Genomic DNA, 24,232 nt, shown 5'->3' on the forward strand with positions numbered 1-24,232 from the left:
ACAGAATGTAATGTCACGTCATGTAACGTTACATCTTGTGTCTACAGTTTGTGGATCAGCGCAGTCTGGGGAAAGTTATTTCTGAACTTTTTTGTATTTCACTCCCAGACATGTGTCACGTTTGTGCATCTGCTTTTCGGGATGCCACACATTTTTGTGTGAGTCGGCTTGAGGTTCAGCCTTGTTATTGTCGTGTGAAAACTCGACAATAAAACTCTGAAGCTGTTGTGATTGTCATGCATTAACCCCAGTTTCTGTTTTAAAAACTCCTCTTTGGGCTGAGAAACTTCTGTGACCCTTTTCCTCACAGACTGAATAAACCCAAAAAAGATCATGGGCTAAAAACAACTCGGTTTTTTCTTATTTTCCTGGAAAGAAGACGTTCCGTAGTCAGAATTTCCTCTGAAAGCTGCTCCTACTGTAACATATCTGAATACCGTTCATATGTTTATTCTTTTTCTTCCTCACTCCAACTCCAATCTGCTGTTTTCTACAGATGTTCCCAAGTGAAAATAAGGAAAATAAGAAAACAGGAACAAAATCAACATGTTTGTTAGGCTTTGGTCTTGGTGCACACACTTTGATTCTTAAAAATGGTTGTGTATTTGAATATTGTTTCACTTTTGTCTTCTATTCGTCTAAAATCTCTTGACTCTTTTTCTGCTATTGCTTAGCTAATTCTCATAGACGACATCGGACAGAAACGCAAATTTTGCTAAAATGGAGTAAACTGTAGGAAGCTACTTAGATGCATGTTGGAATCAGCTTAATACAATTTGTCCACTGTCTATACTGTATAATGGTGCTTTCTTCTAAAAACCTTTTTTCATTTACATTTTTAACTTTCTAGAGCTGTGTGACTCTACTACTGTGACTTCCCTGTTGATCTAGAGGATATTAGATTATCTAAACATTATCTAAGACTGTGATATTTATGTTTTATATTTGTAACTGACACTAGTTATTGAATAGCCTTGAAATTGATCATTCTTTCCACATAATCTCTTTCAGCTTCCTCCGTGTTCTTTGTAACAGAATACAGGCATACGTCAAATCCATTTGACAACTTGACACCTCCATAATTGTTGGCGTAAACAGAATAAATTGATCTAAAAACTGAGTCACGGGGCGGGAAACGTTAAAACTCCCCAATATTAAGAGTTAAGAGAACTGCATTCTCATAATTAACTGCTTCTGGAATTAAAGAAGTAAAAAATCTACAAACCTTCCTTTTTAGTTTTCCCCATTAGCTGAAAAACACGGTTCACAATTTAACCTCCAGTATCAGTGAACAAACTATATTTCCATTAAAAGTGTGTTTCAAACTAGTGTGTGCATTTCTACATAACCTCATTTGTGTAAATTCCATCAGGTTAGTGTTAAAGTGTCACAGTTCTTGTCTTAACAATTAACACAGAAAAACCCAAAACACTGAAAGAAAGAAATGAATGTGTTTACGCTGACAGAACTGTCCAATAGCTGTCTTTCAATGACTTTTTGAACTTTTCTGTGGTGCCAAAAAAAGGGTTTGAGGTTAACTAAAAGTGGATTACCGGGCACTTAAATTCTCCTTCTCAAAAAAAAAAAGATGAGACAAAAGTTGAAATCATGACATACAGAGAGAGGTGAAAACTAGAAAAAGATCTCCTGCCAGACTTCTTGCATCAGTTTTTTTTTTTTGATCTGGAGATATTCGGTGCTGTAGCCTAAACAAAATCAGCAGCAGCAGCAGCAGCAGCAGCAGACGTGGCTGACATGTGTTATCAAGTTTAGCCTGACAGTTAAACAGTAGGTAAACAGGTACACAACTGACTCCAGATAAAGCATCAATACATGCTAACTGAAATTTTCACGCTTCACCATGTCAAGACTATAAATTGGCACATAGTAAATGGCACAAGAGGTTTATTTTGTTTTACTTTCTTACTTCTTAGGTGTCATTTGCCTGTACATTTATTTTATTGCTCATATGTGTTTTTGTGTGACGGATTCTTTTAAAGTCCTTGGGATATTCTAGGAGCGGGGCAGTGTCTTACTGTGTAACCATGTTTAGTTTGTCCGACGTCGATTTAGTCAAACTATTTATTCATAACTTGCAATGCACTGTGGCTGCACTGTAGTTTTGATTCTGCTGTTTGATCTGTCTTATTCTATTTCAGCTTATTTTTATCTTCTATTTTATTTTGCTTTACTTTTTCTCAAAACGTGCATGTGTCTTTTTATGTAACCTTGAGTCTCTTTTAAATTTCTTCCTAATGCCTTTCTGTCTTATGCAAAGCACTCAGAAGTGCCCTGTTGTTGAAACGTGCTATACAGATAAACTTCCTGGCTCATGACACTTTGTTTTCAATTTGTATTTGTTGTCTGACTTGAAATCATAGTCACGATTAAGATAATTGGGGCATTGTTTCTGGAAAGACACACTGCCTTTGACTTTCATAAATACAATCTGTCTTTGCTTTGAGAACCATAAACTAAATTCCATTAACTTTCATTGTGTTCAGGTTATGAGGTACTGTACTTATCATAACCTCAGCACATAAAACACATCAAATCTATTTACGTGGCTAAATCCCACCAGGGCTCCTTGAGTACCCATTAAGTCTTCAACATATTATCTGTCTCTCTGTTGTCTGCACTCAGGTCTAGTCCTGAAAAACCTCAGTGTCACTGATCATTCTGGCCGTAACCGAAGCTATAAATCCTTAAAAAAAAAAAAAAAAAAAAAAAAGCTTATCAGTTTTTAAAGCTGCAAAGTTTGACATCCACTCAACAGGAAACATATCATTTCCAGGTAGGATAAGAATTTTAATTGCATTATTTTCTTGTATGCAAACTGCCAAAACCCTGCTACCATTACATAGTACGGTAATGAATGGAGGTGGTTTGGTGTCAGGCAAATGTAAGAAACCACTAAGACAGAACTTTTTGTAAAAATTAATTTCCTTAAATTGGCTTAATAAGCTTCACGTTTGCTTACGTTTCTGGATCTGACCCTTCTGACATCATTAGCAGCCGACTACAAGGATCGAACCTTTTGAGAAGCGTAAAAGTTTCAGCCTCCTGAAAAGTAGTCCCTCAGTGATCTACTCTGTTTTGTTTTGTTTGTTTTTGACCGCTTAGCGCTTTAAAGTAAAAAACAAACAAACAAAAAAACCCTCCCACAAAAACGTAGGAAGCAGTCCGGTTTAGACAGATTCTTGAAAGTCATAGCTACACGAAAACACCACCATGATGTTTTAATGACTCTGCGCTGTCATACAGAAGCGTTATGATTACGTAACCTACAATGTAAATCTCAATCAGCAGAAGACGCCAATCAATCAGAAACCTACACTTTTTATTGACTGAATTTATACTGTGGTAGCTTCTAATAATTTTGCCTTTTAAGGTTAATGATTAACTGGTTATTGGATTTTAGAAAAAGGCCTAATATGTAAAAAATGGGTTTACTTCTCCTTTAGATTGAAAAACTTAGGTGATGAATCAGACAAACACGAGTCTGTGTGTGTTGATCAGAATCAGCTGGTAAATGTTACTATGTTGAATGAGTTTTTATAGGTAAATGGGTAAATATATGGGTAAATATAATAAAGTGACAGCCAATACATTTTTCTTCACATGTATAAGCAGTATACAAACATTTAATGTATGATTTATTACTCACTATTATTTAGTTCTAAGTAGTTAGAAGTGTTTATATTAATGTATTTGCCAACAAGGGCAACTCTTCCTGTGGGCGCCCAAAGGTAAAGACTGGTGTCTAAACAGATAATGATTGACAAGCATATGCACACACATAAAACTGCATTATAGTGTGTTATAAACCATTTATTAACTGTTTAGTGCTTTGTTTAGTTTAGTGCTTATAAATGATAAATAGGGGGACTTAAAGTGTTACCTGTATTTGTGCTTTTGTATTTGTGTGTGTGCAGATGTTTGTGTTTGATTCGCTTTGAATGAAAAGTTAATGTCAAATACAATTATCATATATTTACATTTGCTTCGTTTGGTTTTAAATTGTCATTTAAAAAAAATAGAGTATTATGGAGGGAGAGAGACATCATAGATTTCAGTTTCTTTAATAAATTACACACACGTGCACACACACACACACACACACACACACACACACACACACACACACATGGTGGTAATTTATAATATGTAAGATCTTTTTATTATATTTTGAAGTTATAGGTTTTTTGAAGGTGTTCAAGGTGCTGTAAGGGAAATTTTAATCTCATCAACAAAAAAAATGGAGCTTATTCAGATCCGGAAAAGCTTTGATGCAAATTGGAAAAGCACATAGCTGAAAAAGTCTTATGACGGTTTCACAGATGCTGTTCACTGGTTTATCAGTGTAATTATCCATCTGCACTATTATGGATCATCTTTACATGTGTTTCACTTAAACCACACGTCAAGCTGCCTCTAACATTTGCATCAAATCTGAATAACTTCTTCCTGTGGAACATAAAAATAGGTTATTTGCATAGAATACAGCATTTTAAAAGAGCTTGACATGGATACATGTAAAAGGTGAAGAAGAGAATCAAGGTGGCCGAAGGAAAATTTCATCCAGAAAAAAAACAAAACAAAAAAAAAAACTGTGGAGTTTATTTGGATCCAGAAAAGCATTTTTTTTTTTTACAATTTGAAAAAGGAAAGAGCTGGAAAAGTTTTCTGAAAGTTGTACAGATGCTTTTCACGGGTTTTCAGTGTGATTATTCATATATACTACATTGTACTATCTTGATTTGTGTTTCAGGTCAGTGATTCAGCTTCTGAAACGTGCATCAAATCTGAATTAATTCTGTGGATCATAAAAATGACGTTATTTAGTAGAGAATGCAGCATCTTAAAAGAGCTCCATGTTCATTTATTAAAAAGTTAAAGAGGAGAATCAAGTTGCTCAGAGGAAAATTTAAACTGCATCGAAAAAGGAAAGACAAAAAAAAAAACCTTAAGGGCTTATTCAAATCCAAAGCTGTTTTCTTTTTTCAAACTGGAAAAGGAAACAGCTGAAAAAGTTGTGAGGAAAACGTTGTTTTTTGGAGATAATGATAAATAAAACGACATGGTAACTTCTCTTCTCTGCTATTTGGAAAATTCAAGAAAAAATAAATGTGATGAACGACTTATGATGAATGATCAGTGATGGCATTTAGTGTTGTTTACACATTTCACAGGCTTGCGGGAGATTTCGCTGTTCAAAACGTTGATTTGCGTGTGTGTGTCTGTGTCCAAATGTAAGTTGAGTGGAAAAAAAGGCAGGTCGATGGTGAAAGCATGTTTGGAAAAAGTTGAACAAGATTGTGTTTGAGCAGGTTTATTTATGTGGAGCTCTCTTTTTCTTTTGTGAGGACGTTATGGACCGTCCTCAGAACTTCGTAGAGCTGTCCGAGGGTCAAGGTTTGGATTTAGGGTTCAGGTTAGAATTAGGGTGAGCGGCTATGGAATGCATTGTGTCAACGAATGTCCTCACAACTACAGTGAGACCAACATGTGCATGTTTGTGTGCGTGCGTGTCTGTGTGTGTGTGTGTGTGTGTGTGTGTGTGTGTGTGTGTGTGTGTGTTTCAGACTTTAAAGAGAGATCAAGGGAGAAGAGAAAGTGTGAGAGTGAGTCACTAAGTGTCAGCACGAGTGCGTCAGCATACGAGTGAGAAGTTACTTGTGAAATTGTGTATTCCTGACATATGCAAGTGTGTGTGTGTGTGTGTGTGTGTGTGTGTGTGTGCCAGAGAGAGTGTGTGTGTGTGTGTGTGTGTTTGTGTGCATGTATACGTTGCTATATGTGTGAGTGTGTGTGTTTGTCCATTAAGTGTAAAGACAAAGTGAGGAATAGTTTGTAATAACTTTTGCTTCAACTTGGTCTTCTCACTGAAAATTTAAAAAACCAAAACAAAGAGAAAATAGATATAAATATCCCCTTGATTTAAATAATTTAATGTATAACATAGAAATAGCACTACTTTACAGCTTGAAGTGACAAAATTAAAAGTCAACTTAATTAGAAGTTGTTTTGTCTAATCGACAGATTTGAGGACCTTGAACTTAAAGCAACGGCCACAAAACGTGAGAAACTATCATTAGTCCCGCTTGTGTGTGTGTGTCTGTGTGCATTAATGTGCATGTGTGTGTGTATCCACGTGAGACTGTTGATGTTTTGACCAACAGCATCAGGCATTTAACCACCTGACGTGTGTTTCGCACGGTTGCAGAAAGAAAGAAAAGGATGTGAAATATTCTCTATTTATATTTGTGCGTGTGTGTGTGTCTGTCTGTCTGACTGTGTGTGAATTAAATGGACTGTATGCTGTGATGCTTCATTCACCTACGTCCATGGAGCCACAGAAGCAGCCCTCACAGCAGTGATGACGTGCGGACATGGACTTGTGTGTGCTTTTGTCCATGCAAGTGTGTGTCTATCTAACTGCGCTTGTGTGTGTGTGTGTGTGTCTGTGTGTGTGCGTGCGTGTGTGTCTGTGTATATGTGCATGTTACCTACGTCAGGGGCCACAAAGCTACCTCTTACCAAACCCTCACCTCCCTCCTTCCCGAATAATTTTCCACCACCACCTATGGGATGTGCCGTCTGCTTCCTCTTGAGTCATACACCCAAAAAAAAAGTGCGTGAGTGCGTGTTTGTGTGTGTGTTTGTGTGTGCGCGTTAGTTAGGGAAGGTTAAAGGGTCAGGGGGTCAGATTCAAAGTCATTCTGCATATACTGTGCGTCTGGGGTATGAGTATGGAGAGATGCTGCCATAACCAGGAGGGTGGAGTCTGCTACAGGACATCCTGGCAGAGAACAGGAACCTTCGATCTAAACGTGACGTGGCATTTTGCCCTTTGGTAGCGCGCGCGCACACACACACACACACACACACACACACACACACACACACACACACACACACACACACACACACACACACACACACACACACACACACTGCACAACACTTCCATCCGGCAATCTGCCCCCACCACACCACACCATATTTTGGTGCAGAGCTCGGAAAAACAACAGGTAAATCTGTTTTCGCGCGTAGCTATAAAATACTGAGCTTTGTCTGAGATAATTACACGAAAAATAACGATCACCTCCCGTGTCTGAACCAATATTTAAAGCCGCTACACGTCGCAACATACGTAACGATCAAATCAGCTGCTATGTACTTGTCTAATCACCACAAAGGTATGAGAGAGTTTAGCTAAATGTTGATTCTCAAAGTTGAGAGCATATAAATTTAGCAAATGTTACATTTTGACCCTAAAGATTTGGAGAGAAAAAAATATTTAACCAATTCTAACATTTCTCCAAAAGTGTCTTGGAAAGAACCATGTAGTTTGGTGCTACTAACAGGAAAGACAGAGACAAAGGTGAGAGATTTCCATGAGAGAAATTGCTTCATTTAAACCCCAGTGAATTGGTCATTCATTTATTACTGGGAACTTTATTCTTCATTTATGCCGAATTGTTTGATTGTTTGTAGACACATTTGACAGGTTGCATGTGTGGCTCAGCTGCTGTCCTCTGAATGAAAGTCTCAACGTTGTGCTAGCTTTTAGAAACAAACGAAGTGTACCCCCTGATCACGCTCTTTTTTTTACCTATAATTTGTACCGAATTATACGGTTCTTTCCTGGAAACTTCTTAGGAGATTATTTGGAAGTGAATCGGAATTGACTACAAACTCGTAAAATAAAGCGTTACCTGCGTCAGAGTGACAGCTGGTTCAAATCTAATGATGTGATTTCTGAAGGTGAGGCTTTTTTTTTTTTTTTTTTTTTTTTTTACATGTGGATGCTGCCTTTAAATTCAGGTAAACAAACACTGCCACACTGAGTATATGTATATATCTCTTTTCTCTTCTCTTCTCTTCATAAGAAGAGCAATTCATTTATCTGCTACAACTGATACATCCACATATGGTACACGCACACACACACACACACACACACACACACACACACACACACACACACACACACACACACACACACACACACACACACACACACACACACACACACACACTGCACAACACTTCCATCCGGCAATCTGCCCCCACCACACCACACCATATTTTGGTGCAGAGCTCGGAAAAACAACAGGTAAATCTGTTTTCGCGCGTAGCTATAAAATACTGAGCTTTGTCTGAGATAATTACACGAAAAATAACGATCACCTCCCGTGTCTGAACCAATATTTAAAGCCGCTACACGTCGCAACATACGTAACGATCAAATCAGCTGCTATGTACTTGTCTAATCACCACAAAGGTATGAGAGAGTTTAGCTAAATGTTGATTCTCAAAGTTGAGAGCATATAAATTTAGCAAATGTTACATTTTGACCCTAAAGATTTGGAGAGAAAAAAATATTTAACCAATTCTAACATTTCTCCAAAAGTGTCTTGGAAAGAACCATGTAGTTTGGTGCTACTAACAGGAAAGACAGAGACAAAGGTGAGAGATTTCCATGAGAGAAATTGCTTCATTTAAACCCCAGTGAATTGGTCATTCATTTATTACTGGGAACTTTATTCTTCATTTATGCCGAATTGTTTGATTGTTTGTAGACACATTTGACAGGTTGCATGTGTGGCTCAGCTGCTGTCCTCTGAATGAAAGTCTCAACGTTGTGCTAGCTTTTAGAAACAAACAAGTGTACCCCTGATCACGCTCTTTTTTTACCTATAATTTGTACCGAATTATACGGTTCTTTCCTGAAACTTCTTAGGAGATTATTTGGAAGTGAATCGGAATTGACTACAAACTCGTAAAATAAAGCGTTACCTGCGTCAGAGTGACAGCTGGTTCAAATCTAATGATGTGATTTCTGAAGGTGAGGCTTTTTTTTTTTTTTTTTTTTTTTTTTACATGTGGATGCTGCCTTTAAATTCAGGTAAACAAACACTGCCACACTGAGTATATGTATATATCTCTTTTCTCTTCTCTTCTCTTCATAAGAAGAGCAATTCATTTATCTGCTACAACTGATACATCCACATATGGTACACGCACACGCACACACACACACACACACACACACACACACACACACACACACACACACACACACACACACACACACACACACACACACCTCAGGTAACTTAAAATATTTCATAAAACTGCTATATGGGATGCTTAAAAATTAATTAATGCAAGAACAATCAAATTTAAAAAAGAAAACTGATTTTAAATGATTATGTGAGATGTGAGTGAACGGGTAGATGTGGTCGCGGTGTTTGTGGAGGAGTTTAGGGGATGTTTCCTTTCGTAGTAACAAAATATCACACATACCCCAGGTCTCAACAGGTAACGGAAGAATGTTTTGATTAGATACTTAAACTAGGCAGAGTTTGCTTTTGCTCCTAGTGCGTATTAATTATCAAAACAAAGCCTTGAGTCACACATTCTGCGTCAGACAATCAAAAAGCAAGAAACGACACCGCAAATAGGCGACACCTCTAAATGTCATCAAGTAAGACCACTTCATTATCCATAGAGCACTGAAGACATGACTGGCGACATCTGAGAAACGACTCCCGGGATGTCAAGAAACTGCGCACAACATTCACAGAGCAACACTGGAAAATATGAATCAGCACTCTTTCCTGTTAGATGAAGAGTACGGGTGCGTGACAGTATCTGTGGACGTCGTTTACTCTTTTCAACTCATACACGAAACCATAACACAGAAAGAAATCCAACAACTACTGACTCGATACATAATTGAAATCGAATAGAACCGGGAGGAAAGGGGCTCAGTAGGCACAAAAGGTTTGCAAAATAAAAGAAAATGCGGCTTTTATGGTTGTGAAAATGTAAACCATGAAGTCATATGATTAAAACTGAATAACTAAAGTAAAAGAAAGTAGAAAAAAAGTAAACTCAAACAGTTGCTTCGTTGTTAGGGCAACCAAAACAATGAGTAAGACTGGCGAATTGAAAACACTAAACGTTTTGAGGTTTTACTAAGATTGCTTGTGTGGAAAAATGAAAAACCTTGGTGGTTTTGAAAAGACAGGCAGCTGAACCATATTTACTGTATGTGTTTCAGAGATTTCTTGGGAAACGGGAGGCTTTGCATGGAACAGGGACTGTCTCCTGTAATCGGAATATGTGGTCACTAAATTATACTCAGGAACTTACAATAGTTGTACATCTACTGACAGATTTAAAATGAACTCAAAGTCAGTCAACAACAGAGGGCTTTCAGCCACGTCGGGAGCCCCCGAGGTCCACCTCAACAAAGGCTGCGGACGGGTGATTGATTTCTGAATATGCTAATTTGCTTTCTCAACAGTTAACTGTTAAATGTGACGCCAGCAGCCCGTTAACAAAACTTAGCACAAAGACTGAAAGCAGGGGGAGTGAGCTAGCCCGGCTCTATCCAAAGGTAACAAAACCAGACTGCCAGCACCTCTAAAGCTCATCAATGAACACATTTCATCTCATTTCTTTCATCCGTACAAAAACTGAAGTGTAACGACAACAAGCAGAGAAATAATCCGGCACACACCCCGTGCAAAAATGGCAAATTGTCATTCTTAGACCAGATTTAGTTGCTTTCTGACCTAATCAGGCTAGCTGATTTCCCCTGGAATCCAGCCTTTGCGCTAAGCTAAGCTAACTGGCTGCCCGTGTAGCCTTACGCGCAACAGATCTTCCAACAGATATTTTTTTTCTCAAAATGTCGTACTATTCCTTAAAAGTTCGGTCACGTTGAAGTCCAAACTCCACCCGGTTAAAAGATCGTGGACATGGTTAAAAGAAGAACTACACTGACTGCTGGACAGGGGAAGCGAACAGCGACCTCTTGTGTAACACACTTTCCACCCACCCAGCGGTGAAACAGCAACTGCTTCTGTCAACCAAGCTGATCCTTTTTTCCATCTACACTTTCAGCTACTGCGTTCATAAAAAATATTTTTTTAGACCGTGAATTTGCATATAATCTGGCTAACGCTGACTGCTTGGGTCGCATCAGGTCAGTTTTGAGTACTGTGATGCTAGTCAGTAAGTCACTGATAAGACAGTTATGTGGTTTCTTTAGAGGATATGGTTCTAACTGACGGGTGTCGTTTCATAATGTATGGGAGACTCCTATGCGGATGAGTAGCATTGCAGTTATCCTTAAAAGTAAACTTTTAAAATTATCGAATTAGGGCTGCAACGAATAATTCTTTTCATTATTAATTAATCTGCTGATTATATTCTTGATCGATCGCTTAATCATTTGGCGTATAAAGTGTCAGAAAATAGTGAAAGGGCTGTTATCATTTCTCGTGACGTCTTCAAATACCTTGTTATGTCCAGCTACAGGTACAATAACCTAAATATATCAAGTTTACTGTCATATCTCACAAAGATTCTCAGTAAATCCTTAAAACTGAAAAGCTGGATCCAGCAAATGTTTGGGATTTCCATTTGACAAAAATGACTAGGAGAGATTATGCAAACAAACAGTCGCTCAGCTAATCGATTCATCAACAAATCATTGCAGCTCTAGAGTGAAGACGGGAATATATCCAATCAGCAAGAATAAAGATGTTTGATTATCTGTCATACATGTGGCACCACTGTCATACCTGCAGTCATGGTAAGAACACGATCTGGTCCAAAGACCACCAGGTGCTGTCGTCGCTTCGGGGCAGTGGGATTGCGTACACCGAGTCCTATGTGAAAAAACACAAAAAAAACAAAATAAACATTTAAAAATCATTTTTGTAATTAATGGGAGGCTGAAATATCACACCTCTCATTTACTGTACATATTATCAACTTTTATCAACTCTCTAAGATTACAGTAAAATGCATAGAGCGATCACACTCTCCAAGCTCGTGCTTGCATTCTGACTTCAAAGCTGGTCCACAGCCACTTAAACGAATAAAGTAATTCACTGATAAATTCGAAGAACTAACACAAAACAGAGTTAGAACCTGAACATGGAGTTAGAGGTGGTGAAACATTTGACATTTCTACTTTTTTGCCATTAGTGTGATGAAATGGTGGAACAAGATGCGCTTTTTTTGGGTTAAAAAAAAAAAAAAAAACAACAATCCAAAAGAGCCAGAATAGTGTGAAGGACACTGTCTCATGGTCCTCTCTCAGGCAAAACATCAAGTTCTTGTACTGCAGGGACATAGACTAAATTGATCTTAAGCCAGCTGCTAAGTGGGTCTTGAGCTCTGTGTTCTGACTGGTTAAACCTACACGGGGCTGTGTAGAGTGCGTTGGTCAGCAAACCACGATGCACTGAGCCTGGCTCTATCAACGAAAGCTCCACCTGCTTCGGTAGCACAGCGAGGGATTGAATCCCAGTGGGTCTGCAACTAACAACTGTTTCCGATCATCAGTTCATCTTCTGATTATTTTCTCAGTTAATCATTTAGTCTACGAAATGTCAGGCACTAGCGAAAAAAATGCTCACTATAAATTCCCACAGACCAGGGTGAGTATTTCCAAATGTCTCGTTTTGTCCAACTACCAGTCCAGACCCCAAGAACATTCAGTTTACTATCATGTGTGACACGGAAAAAGCATCACATCCTCACGTGTGAGCAGCTTGAACCAGCAAATGTTTGGTATTTTTGCTTAAAAAAATGACTGAAATGAATATTCGGTTATTAATCTAGAAGCTGATTAATTTTCGTCTAACTGATTAATCGACTAATCGTTGCCGCTCCAAATCATATGTGCACCGGTAAAATATATCATTAATGTTTGTCTGAACCAACTCACTATCTTAACAAAATATGGTTTTTCTATTCATTTGCAATAATTTCTTCACAGTTCAGTCTTTTATTTGAATACAATTATTCTGCTTTTATAGTGATACTTTTACTGTAGAAAGAAATGTAGGAAGCAAAACTGAAGACACGCAGCATGTTCACTGGAAATGGTGATAAGTCTGGGATGTAAGAGGGAGCCCACAAACTGAAAACACTCAGTCAAACGTGAGAACAGCGATTTGACGAGGTCTATTTAGCCCTAAACCTTAAACCTGAAGAAACCTTTGATTTATCTCCTCAGTATCTGACAAGTGAACACAACAAGTTTAGATATTTACCATTAAAAACAACAACACCACCTCCTACTAGCAATTTAAGATCCAACTCGATATGATTTCAAAAGATAGCACATTTAAAAGATTTCAAGTTTCCTGTAAACAGTGGCGGTGAAAGCAATTAGGCTGTAACGGACAGGACTGACTTTCCCGAAAGGGGAAACCGCTGTGGCATTTTTGAGTGGAACTCATGTATTTCAAATGTTAAGACCTTGGAAATTATATTTTTCCCTGCAACTACCCCGCCCACCACCACAGTGCCACCGCTCTCCGTCTCAATATTTGTGAGACCTTTCCATTTTCAGGATGCGAGTATCTAAACGACGTTCCCCTTTGTCGCCTTAAAATCACACCTGGAAGGGAACGGACAGGAGGACACCCACTAACAACACAGCAACCAGTCAAACAAAAACCCAGTAGAACTGCTCTGCCGTAAAGTCCACGTCCAACAATGTTCAGTGGTTTGACCCTGTCCAAGAGGAGTTAATTAAATTACATGCTCTAGCACTGGGGTTGCAGGTCGTGGTGGTGTTGCACCGGACTGTGTTCTTCTCATGTAGGGAAAAGGGACCTTTATCCATGAACTGAATCGTAAACATACGATGAATTTACACATTTGAACAGAGAACACGGTGAACTTTGTAAAGACAGACGTTGGGGCAGGGCTATATAATACACTGTACAGGTGTACCTAATAAAGGGGTCACTGGCTGTGGGTTTCATGTTCTCAAAACTGAGGTTGCCGGACTCTGAATGTCATCGGTTAAATTTATTAGATATAACTTTTTTTTTTTCTCCTTGAAATGTAAACGATATTGCAATTTAAACACTCACCTGCTACATCAGCCCTGAATGAATGGACACAAATCTCCCTATTTGACACCTGTTTAACTTGAAAATTCCACATTTGGTTAAAGTTTGAAAATGTAATTTGTGATGACCCATTAATTTCCTGTACCATTGCTCTGTCAATGACGTCCAGTCTCAAGAAAAGAATGGGTTTTTACACCTCTTAAACATTTCTTCTCCTGTTCCTGTGTCGCTTTTGGATGTTGTGTGTCACCACAAAGTGATTTTAACGTCTTTAGGACACAATGCAGGTGATATCAAAAAAAAAAAAAAGTTTGGTTTTGATAAACTATTGGGATTAAAGGGGTGCCTTGCAGAGGAGTTAAGGCACATGCTTTCTTATGGCCATTTAAAAAAATGGAGGTTAGAGGGTGTGTGTGTGTGTGTGTGTGTGTGTGTGTGTGTGTGTGTGTGTGTGTGTGTGTGTGTGTGTGTGTGTGTGTGTGTGTGTGTGTGTGTGTGTGTGTGTGCCACCCATGTCACATGTATGCATCTGAGAGAGACCTTCTGCAGGGAAAGTTTGGATGTACCTTAATCCTAATGCACAAGAGGGGGGAGAATGAGGAAGAGAAGGAGATGAACAGGCTGGAAAGAAGGAGGAGAAGGGGGTGAAGAAGGGAGAAGAAAAGCAATGGCGCCCAAGGTGGAGAGAAGTGAGAGGAGAAACTGAAGAAGAAGGGAGAGGAAGAGGAGACGTCACCAGCCGGGTTTCAGTCAGTCAGGATTTCCCCTCTGTCAATCCTCACCTCGGGGGCCCCTGAGAGAGACGGAGTGAATGAGAGAGGGGGATAAAGACGGAGTAAGAGGGCGCGACGGAGACGGAAAGGAATCACAAGTGAGAAAGGGAAAAGAGACAGAAGAAGAGACGAGGGGATGAGGATGAGAAGGCACAAAAAATGGGGGGGAAAAAAAACAAAAGGAGAGAAGAAACCAGCGAGGAAGTATAAAAAAATCCAAGCAGGGAGCTTGGTGATGAGAGTTGCAGTTAGTATTAGTGCATGTTACAATATGAAATGCATCTTCTTCTAACTTAAACCCATAATCCTTAAGATTTTCCTGAACTCTAACCCCATTTTTGATATTATGTATGGTTGGCATTTTTTTCTGCAATGGCCATTTAATGTATTCACATTCTGTAAATGTCTCTCTGTAAAGTAGTTTTTATCGGTGGTGACGGAGTCCACCATTCCAGCACAATTTTATCTCACTGATAACAGTCTCACTGTTTACTGTTCACTCACTTTACACCACTTTAGAGCTGTACTCACTTTATTTCTTTTTTTTTTTTTTATCCATATTATTTTTATTTATTTAATTTTTTTTTTTACTTTACTTTGTTACAGATAATGCAAGCACAACATTTCCTACTGTTTGCTGCTCCCCATTAAAAGCATTAAACTGACAAAAACGCGAGATGGCTTTTATTTGCGAGGCAGCCGCAGGGAAAACGCAGGTTGCCTGTCACCGCAGTTAGCGTTAGCCACGACTGCTCATCAGAAGTGTGTCTACACAACAGGGCTACAGTCATTTTTGTCATTTTTCGTCAAAAGAGCGTTTTAATTTTTGCAAAGGAGTAGCAAAACAGAGAGAACCGGTTTGGCTGCACCATCAACAGATACACCAGTATCACTTATTTCAGACGAAGAAGCCGCTTGAAGAGCGTTTGCTATTGTTTTAAACTTGACTTGCTGTTACCAAATGAACAGCCAAAGGAGCCAGGACTGAAATCTTATGGATTACAACGTTTCCCAATTATCGATGATTTCCTGAATCTTTACAAAACTTTCTCTGCTTCATTTTCCAGACTTTGCCATTGGTTGAACGGAAGGGACCGGCTTGTTTGCATGACTGTTGTTTTAAAAGGTCTCAACGTGCCATCCGGATAAACTCGCGGACTTGAGATCAGCTCTCCGAGGTCTGGCTTGTTAACATTAATTGGACATCACGACAGACGTACGGTAACATACTGTACTGCAGACAGGGATTCATACATTTAGCCCTGGAGGAGAGCTAGTCGCGGCTTTATCACGTTGACTCCTCTAAGTGTGCAGCTGAAGTTGAATAACACTTTAAAAAAGATCAGTTCGCCCAAATAAAAAAAATTAAAATAAAAAGTTTTCTCACAAATCTCATACAGGTTTTTTTCTATTCGTCCAGGCTTTGAGATGTCAGCGTTTGCAATTTCTGCCTCAATGTACCCAAACACAATGGAGGTGAGTGGAATTTCTGGGGTTAAAGCAATGAAAACTAGACTAAAAGATTCAGCAGCAGAGTGTCTTTCCACGAACACTGTTCTATTTATTCTCGAAAGCCCGAAGAACTCGTTGCGAACAGTTATGATAATACTGACACTGATTTACTATGAGGTAATGTTTCGAAAACAAACACAATTCCATTTATACTCCAATGTTTTGGGGTGAAACCTGGACAAATAAAACCAAAACTCTCTGCATGATTACACAGCAATTGTGATGATTTTTGTAATTTTGGTGAACCAACCCTTCAAACGATAAAGACTGTAAAGAGAAAGGAGGCGACAAGGGGGCGACTGAGGAGAGTTGGCACAGATGTGATCAAAGTGATCAAATGCTGGTTTTCAAAGCCCATACTGACCATAATGCTGTTGCTAAACAGCTGAAAAAAATGTAAAACAGTTCTGCTGTTCCTCTAATTGCCTTTTGTTTTGAAGTAAAGTGATGTGTAGTTGTGTCGAGAAGTAAAGTTGTGCCGTTTCAATTCTGATTACAACAACAATTTGACCATGATGACTAATTTGATGACTTTCGCATTTGTGGAGAGTCTGAACTGGTGTCTGCCGCGTGTTATCTCGTACTGTGTCGGGGTTTCGGGTTCAAAATCCCCCTCTTCTGATTATATTAACGCTCAGATCAAACACGCAAACAGGCTGGAATCTTAACAACTGGAATCAAGGCAAATCTCAACCTAACCCTCAAATTTGATCTGGTTAATGAAAAAAGTGTGAACACAGGGTGCAGCCCTGTAAGCACTAATTTAGTGATTTGCAAGTCGAAAGAACTCAATATGGCTGACAGGTTTCTTTGAAGTCTATGTCCCATATAACTGTTGTTTCGACAGCAATTAAAGAATCAAATGTCTATATGTCAATGGGAGGCGGATTGTTATTACTTTACTTTCCAATACTTTTCATCCAAATTTAGCCTTGTTTTAACCTAAACATCAAGACATCGTTTAATGTGAAAGTCACCAAATCGATGCCTAGAGGGAGTCTATGTTTATAATCTGAAAAAGTTAGTCTTCAAATGTGCGTTGTCTTTTCTGTCTTTGAGTTTGTTCCTTGGGTGATGCACTAATTTATGTACACAGCTGTTCTTATGTCTTAAGAAACGACTCCGGTCACTTTAGCTGTTTGCACGTGGGCCACGGCAACTTCAAAATAACTCTTGAGCAGTACTGCAGAAATAAAAATGTATTCATCGGTAAATATTATCCAGTGTATCCAAACTCCGGTTTCTGTTCACACGCTGAAACAGCTGAAATAAGAGTGATCTGATGAAAGCACAAGATGTGTAAGACACGTCTGCTGTATCTACTTTCACATCGTCAGGCTCAGTTATCTGCAGACAACGCAACAAGGCAAAGACAACGTAGGGACAGGCAGCACACACACACACACACACGCACAGGCACACACACACAGCCCCTTTGACATCTTAGCAATATGAACTTTGGTGCATGACATAAAAAGTCTGCTCGACCTCTCTGACCGATGGACAAAAACAGTATCGAAGAAATAAGAATGCGTGGATGAACCGATGTATGTTCTGCATCACACGTGTGCCTCTGTGTGCGTGCATGTGTGTGTGTGTGTGTGTGTGTGTGTGTGCCTCTGTGTGTGTGTGTGTGTGTGTGTGTGTGTGTGTCATCTCGTGCGCAGGCCTACAGCTCGGGCGTATAAACCGTTGCTCAGCTAAAAATAAATAAAATGCTCGAGAGAGGAGCGAAAAGCATTGTGCGCTGTGAGTCACGACCAGGAGTGGTGGTGACAAATACCCCCCCAACACACACACACACACACACACACACACAGAATCCCACCTTCCCCTCCCCATTCAAATGCTGAGAGAGAGAGTACCATCCGGCTCTGGACACAGAGAGATCAAGACCTCCAGAAACTCCAAAAGACGCTCCTCAACACACACACACACACAGTTATGACATGACGCCAAGAAGGACGCAGACTATAATATCAAGTCAATTATCATCACAACAACAGTTTATCAAAATATATAAAAAGTTTTCAGATTTTCAGACACTGCATTTACTGGAAAGTATTCCTTCCTGTCTTTTCCCCTGAGAGGTCCAAGTAAAACATACATGACGTTCATGCTACTTACGGATTCATAAAATAATATTTACAATATACGGATACAGTGTACGCCAGCCCAAAAAATTAATAAGCCGTCTTCAACAAAGAAAAAGTGGTGTGGCATCCGAATCTTGGTGGGTTTGCTCCCCACAGCATTGCTGTGTAGGTCCTGTTTGTGGACACAACCCATGTCCAAAAAATTCATACAAAAATACAAATTACATTGCTCCTACAAAGGATGAGTCATACTCAATAAATCTGTCTACTGCAAGACAATAGACGGTATGCTTTCAATTCAAACGTGTGTAATTACTATGCTATAGCCCGATTTACTATGTTGTTATTAAAGTGATATCACGCCACATTTGGGCTTCTTCTTTTAATTACTATGCTGTTGATTTAACTTGTCTCTTATACTAATTAATATAAAACAGTATTGATTGCTGATACCCAGGTAATTAATGTTTTTACATTAACAGACAGGTTGGGATCGCATAATTACATGACATCGGACAAACCTCTAAACCACGGATTATGTTCTGTGGACAAGACCAAACTTGAAGATTCGTGCACAAGTTAGTAGGACACATCAAGTTGTTGAGTGACAATCTTAGTTTTGTAGATCAGGTCTCGACAAATAAAACCGCTGAGGTTAAAACATTTGGTTAAGGATATGATAACGATTTAGTCGCAGCAGCAAGAGGAAAATGTTGACCGAAAAAGAAAACTCCAGAGCAGTGTAAACGTTTTTTGGATGGACATGGAATCCGGAGCTTCTTTACCCCTTACTTTCGAGGTGTGACGGGGCTTGTAACAGTATAACAAAAAAATTTTAGGAGAACAGACAAATGGTGTTGTTTTACCCCCTAAAAAAGAAAAAAGATAACTAGTTACATTAACCTCACGTGACTGACTAAAATCTTAATTCTTCCCAGGTTTGGTTCATGTAAGACTCACGAAAAAATGTCAAGCCCTGTGACTAAAAACCCTCACTCCCGAGTACTCATTCTCTGATTTAATTGGGAAATAACCACTTGGATGAAGAACTCATTTATTACTCAGTTATTCCTGTGGTCTTGGACAGATAAGTCTATATTTGTCAGCATGCACATCTCGAATGGGATTCTTTTTAAAAAAAACAACAACATTTTCCATCCTTCTAATGTCAGTTATGCCCACGTCTGCATGCGTGTAAACATGTTTATGTCAGTTCTGAAAAACCAGTTGAGAGGATTCTCCATTTCCTCCAGTATCTGTGATTTTCTCTCCAAACTTAAACTCTTAGCTCCGTCTACCAACTTAAGAAAGATGCATCCGCAGATGAATGCTTGATTTCACACAATCACAGGTTAAAATTTCAATCAGACACCAAACACAAACTCCATCTGTAAATCAAGATCCATCAAATTCAACATAGCGCTGACGATATAGCAAATAAAGTGATTTTTACATTAATGTAGAAAACATTAGTTGGTCTCTTCTTAAAGGGGCAATTTAATTCAGTTTTAACATAATTTTGATCATACGGAGATTTAGGATAAAAAGTAATGCTCTTCTTATTCTTGCAAATAAATTCTGTTTAACTACTTTCATTCAGGTTGTAACTAAACTGAGTGAATTTCAAGACTAAGTGCTGACTGGCCGACATCAGCACCTCATCCAGTTCAAAGGGCGTAAATCTGCCGAGTGGCAAACTTTCAGTCCAACGGCTTTGTGAGGGAGCCAATCGGGAGCGGGTCCGCATGCGATGTGTTCGCAGCTGTTACAACCCCAACACAGGGAGCTAACCTCAAGAAAGCTGAGGCTAAAAAAATCCCAAATCAAACGCTTCGAGTTACAGCAAGTATTTTGTAAAAATTTGTGCCCGAGCTCGCTGCAAAGACGGCAACTGGCTGCCCATTGACGTGCAACAACGTTCCCCATCTGTGAGACAAAATTTGGTCAGTAGTCTCTGTTCTTATGGCAAAAATCGTGGTGGTAAGACAAAACTGAAGACCAACTAGCTTACGGTTTTCATTCCAGGCGAACCTGCTCTAAAACCTGCTTCAAACAAGTGTAATAGCTAACGGATGGATGCAACAGCCATTCGAGTGCTTTATCAGGAATCTTTTTTCTAGTTTAAGTACATCAAATGTCGCTTACACCAATGGGCTACCTAATATAAGTCAGTCCAACACAACACCTCCTCTGACCCTGGCCCCAAAAAATGACCCCTAGAGTTGAATCGACGCCTCTCCAACACAGTGTCTACGAGTATAAAACATTCTAAGCTTATCGGTGGTTGGGTCTGTTGCAGTGGTGTTGTATTAGAATTCATCACATTGCACAGCTGTTGATTTTATTGTGCCCAACCCCTGGACATTATCACCACATCAGAAAAATAGATTGTAATACCATATAAGCAAAGAACAGAGCGCGAGTACATGAGAATACATTTGAAATTTTCCCAATGCTGTCTCCTTGACATTATGTTTCTATATCGCTAAATTATTTTGCCAGTTACGTTGTGATGGTGAACGTAACGGGTGCCTTGATTTTGTTCACGGGCAACGTTTTTTGGTTTTGGTTAAGTGTTAATAAACGCATCCTGTCTTGTAGTTCAAGTCACTGTGAAATTTTATCTGCATTAAACCAGACCATAATACTCCCTTAACTTTAACTGAGTGCCGTGAGTGCCTAAACACAACCCTAAGCGGCTATTGTATTGCAGGATTGTATATTCTGGCTGAAAAGTAAATTAAATGCATTGTCAGTAATCTTTTTTTTTTAAGTATTAGTTTTTGGCATTTTTGCCGGAAAATGGCAGTCTAGAGTGAGGCAGGATACAACTGCAAAGAGAGCGGGGTGTGAAGCTGCGGTTTCGTGGGATGCCCGTCAATAATCTTTTTACTGATACTGAATTTTAGAGATTTGCCAGATACATAAATTAAAAACATTTCCTCATTATGTTTATGAAAATCATAATCCAGTCAGTGGTAGGGTTCCTTCGAAACGTATTTGCTTTTCAGATTAGTTGTATATACAAATGGTAGGTTGAAAATTTCCCCAGAAGGTCTAAAGTATGCACATTTATATAATACTTTATCTGTGCCTGTAGGGAAATCTGCCTCAGATTCCACCAAAAAGCAACTACATCAGCCACCTGACATCTGATATTACTAACATGTTAACATACATACAAATGTAGATTATATGTACAGCACATGTACAAAGTAACAAACTTCACAACCCTCCATAACGGCAAACTGCATGATCCTACACACTGTACACAAAAATAGATATATGGGTATATGGATTTCTATAAACACTAGGCCTCTAATTTAAAATCTACAAAAAAGTAGTAAGTCTATATCCATTCTGAATCAATGCTGGAGGATTTAACTGTTGAATGTTATATGGTACAACTACCTTTGTATATTTTTTAAAGCTTCAGGCTCATGCGTCTCAACAGTTAAGTTTTGAGAGGAGTGCATACATTCCTATGACGCCCGGGTAAATACACTAAGTGTTTCCGTGTACAATTAGTTTCATGTTTTTACCAAAGGAAGCCAATTTAAACAACTCGCTGGGGACAACAGTTGAAAAAAAAAAAAAATTGCCATCACAGGCTAACTTCTATAAATGCAACATACGGCTAATAGCTACAGGAAAGCAAAGCGAGCGTTGAAATTTTCACGACGGACGGCGTTTCAGTTGGGTTGTACCCTCTGAGCACGTTGGTGGCGTGGAGAAAACAGCCCTTGCTCTTTCGTCTGGCTTCTTCTGGAGCTGTCAACTGCATCAGTGGTTGCAGCAAGGGCTCCACAACGACATACTATGTGTACCTTTAAATTGACAAAGCCCTCTATTGGTTTTAGTAATTATAACAGGAGCAAAGGAGGTAGTCAGGTGACCTTTTTTTATAGAGCAACAAAGTCAACATACGGAGGAGGTTGAGGAAGATGAATAGGTCATCAAAACATCAGACTTTAACACAGGGGGCCCACAGCTGATTTCTTGTTTTCCACCGACAGTCGACGTTGTTTTTTGTTAAAGCATGAGCATGATCTCTCCTTAACCCTAACCACATTTATTATTGAAACCATGACATCGAAGATCCTCTAACCTTAATAACCTTAATGAGTAGTCATTGTAACCCGACCTGCGCTGTGTCCCTGGCCTCAACAAAGCACGTGTTTTACCCCAAATCTTTATCCTTCGCTAAACCTTACCAAGTCGCTTCTGTGCCTAAACTGAACCGAACCTTAACCATAGCGCTGTCAAATCATAAAACGTGTTGATTTTTCAACAGTGACTTGTAACGGTTTTGGAAGACACCCACAAATGATGTGGTCCTGCCGATGGGGGCGTCAGATCAGAAAACGCTCCCACGTGTCTTTCTGAAGGACATGGACAAATGACGTATTTTGTCGTTTCATTCGGAGGACTTGTTGCATCAAACATAACTGGCAGTGCTCACAGGTGGGAAGCCAGTGGGGGACCATGTCCCCGCTGCTGCACCGGCGGCCTCTGCTGATTGGCTGGGGAGACTGTGAACAGGGTGGTGGGATCCGATTTATCAGCGTGAACCTCAGCGCAAGTTACTGATGCTGATCCTCCCCACTGCCTTGTGGAAAGAGGCGGCGGCTGCCTCCAAGTGTTTAAGAGCAGACACATATGCAGTCTGCAGCAAGCCCAGGCCAACAGTGGGAGTTAGCAGCGACGAGGACTACGGTGTGAAAGTAACTGGCCATTCCAGTTGGCTGAAAATCGGAAAGTAGGGATTCATCAAAATCCTGAACTCGTTCACAACTTGCTTGGTTGTCGGCCCATTTGCTTTTCTTATGAACTATGCGCCGAAATCAGTTTCTTGACATAATTTAGGTGAAATCGGTGGAAAGACATGGCACGATGATAGTTGCGCAATTGTGCTCCGTGACTCACTCTCGGCTCGTTGCAACAGATCTAAGTTTAGGTTTCACCAGTTTTGAGAGGCACGTAACAAGTCACATCATAATTTAAACCCTCCCCATACGGTGTCAACCTCAATCCATTCTCAGTGGATGTTTCCCAGACTTTGTAGAGCTTGCCAGATGTCATACTGCAGCTTCACGAGGCTATTGTAAGACAGTTTAGTTTGCATTTATCAAAAAGTTAGACTTACTGGGGCTCCATCTGGAAGAAAAGGCACCCGGATCTTATTGGAAATGGCTATGTGACTCAACCAAGACGTTCAGTTAAACGTTTTTTGATAGAAAAGTAAGTAAAACCATGACCGCAGCTTTAGCCTGATCCTTAACCAAAATTATTTAACTGAACCTTAACACCAATCACTAATCGAGGTGAAAACTATGTAAACGATCACAGCGGCATTTTGGCTGTTAATAAAAAATGAAAGATTTCAAGACTGATATAAAAAGTATGGTGTTTACTTTCTGTGGGATATGATGGAAAGATTTGGAGCTTTTGTAGAATATGTACAAACTACAGTGGATGTCTGTAAGAATGCACCAAAATCTAAAACACGTGCATCAAGAAAAATTATGAATTTTACAATGGAACCTCTGACTCTAAGAAATATGAATGCACCTATAACACAAAGGAAGAAAGATTATTTATATTACGTTAAATGTCTCACTCCATTGTCATTTAAAGATTCTCACAGAACAAGGATTGGGTTTATTCTATTTTTTACTAATTGCTTACAAATCCCTTAAAAAGACCCAAGTCAACAGTGTGATAGTCAGTTCCCTCCCTTGCTTGTGACACTTAGCATCGATCCCACTGGTTCCTACTGAAGACATAAATCTTCAAATCTCAAAAAACAGATAACAAATATATACTTTCATTTAAAAAAAAAACAAAAAACTGAGTAATTCTCCGAAACAGCATGGCACTTCAGTTTTTAGAAAATGTGACTCAAATAAGGAGTAAATATTGCCTTCGACGGGGTCTATTTTCAGTCGAGGAT

General features: G+C 39.3%; 1 long non-coding RNA gene across 1 annotated transcript in view; it reads right to left on the bottom strand.

The window, feature by feature from the left end:
• The window catches only part of LOC120793643, a 39,157-nt gene that overhangs the window by 10,710 nt on the left and 4,215 nt on the right, over positions 1–24,232 (bottom strand). Inside the window, exon 2 of the long non-coding RNA XR_005708010.1 lies at positions 11,607–11,693. This is a non-coding gene — a long non-coding RNA (uncharacterized LOC120793643). The remainder of the gene's footprint in view (positions 1–11,606; positions 11,694–24,232) is intronic.

Source organism: Xiphias gladius, chromosome 8 (assembly GCF_016859285.1).
Source record: "Xiphias gladius isolate SHS-SW01 ecotype Sanya breed wild chromosome 8, ASM1685928v1, whole genome shotgun sequence".
NCBI classification, from domain to species: Eukaryota; Metazoa; Chordata; class Actinopteri; order Istiophoriformes; family Xiphiidae; genus Xiphias; species Xiphias gladius.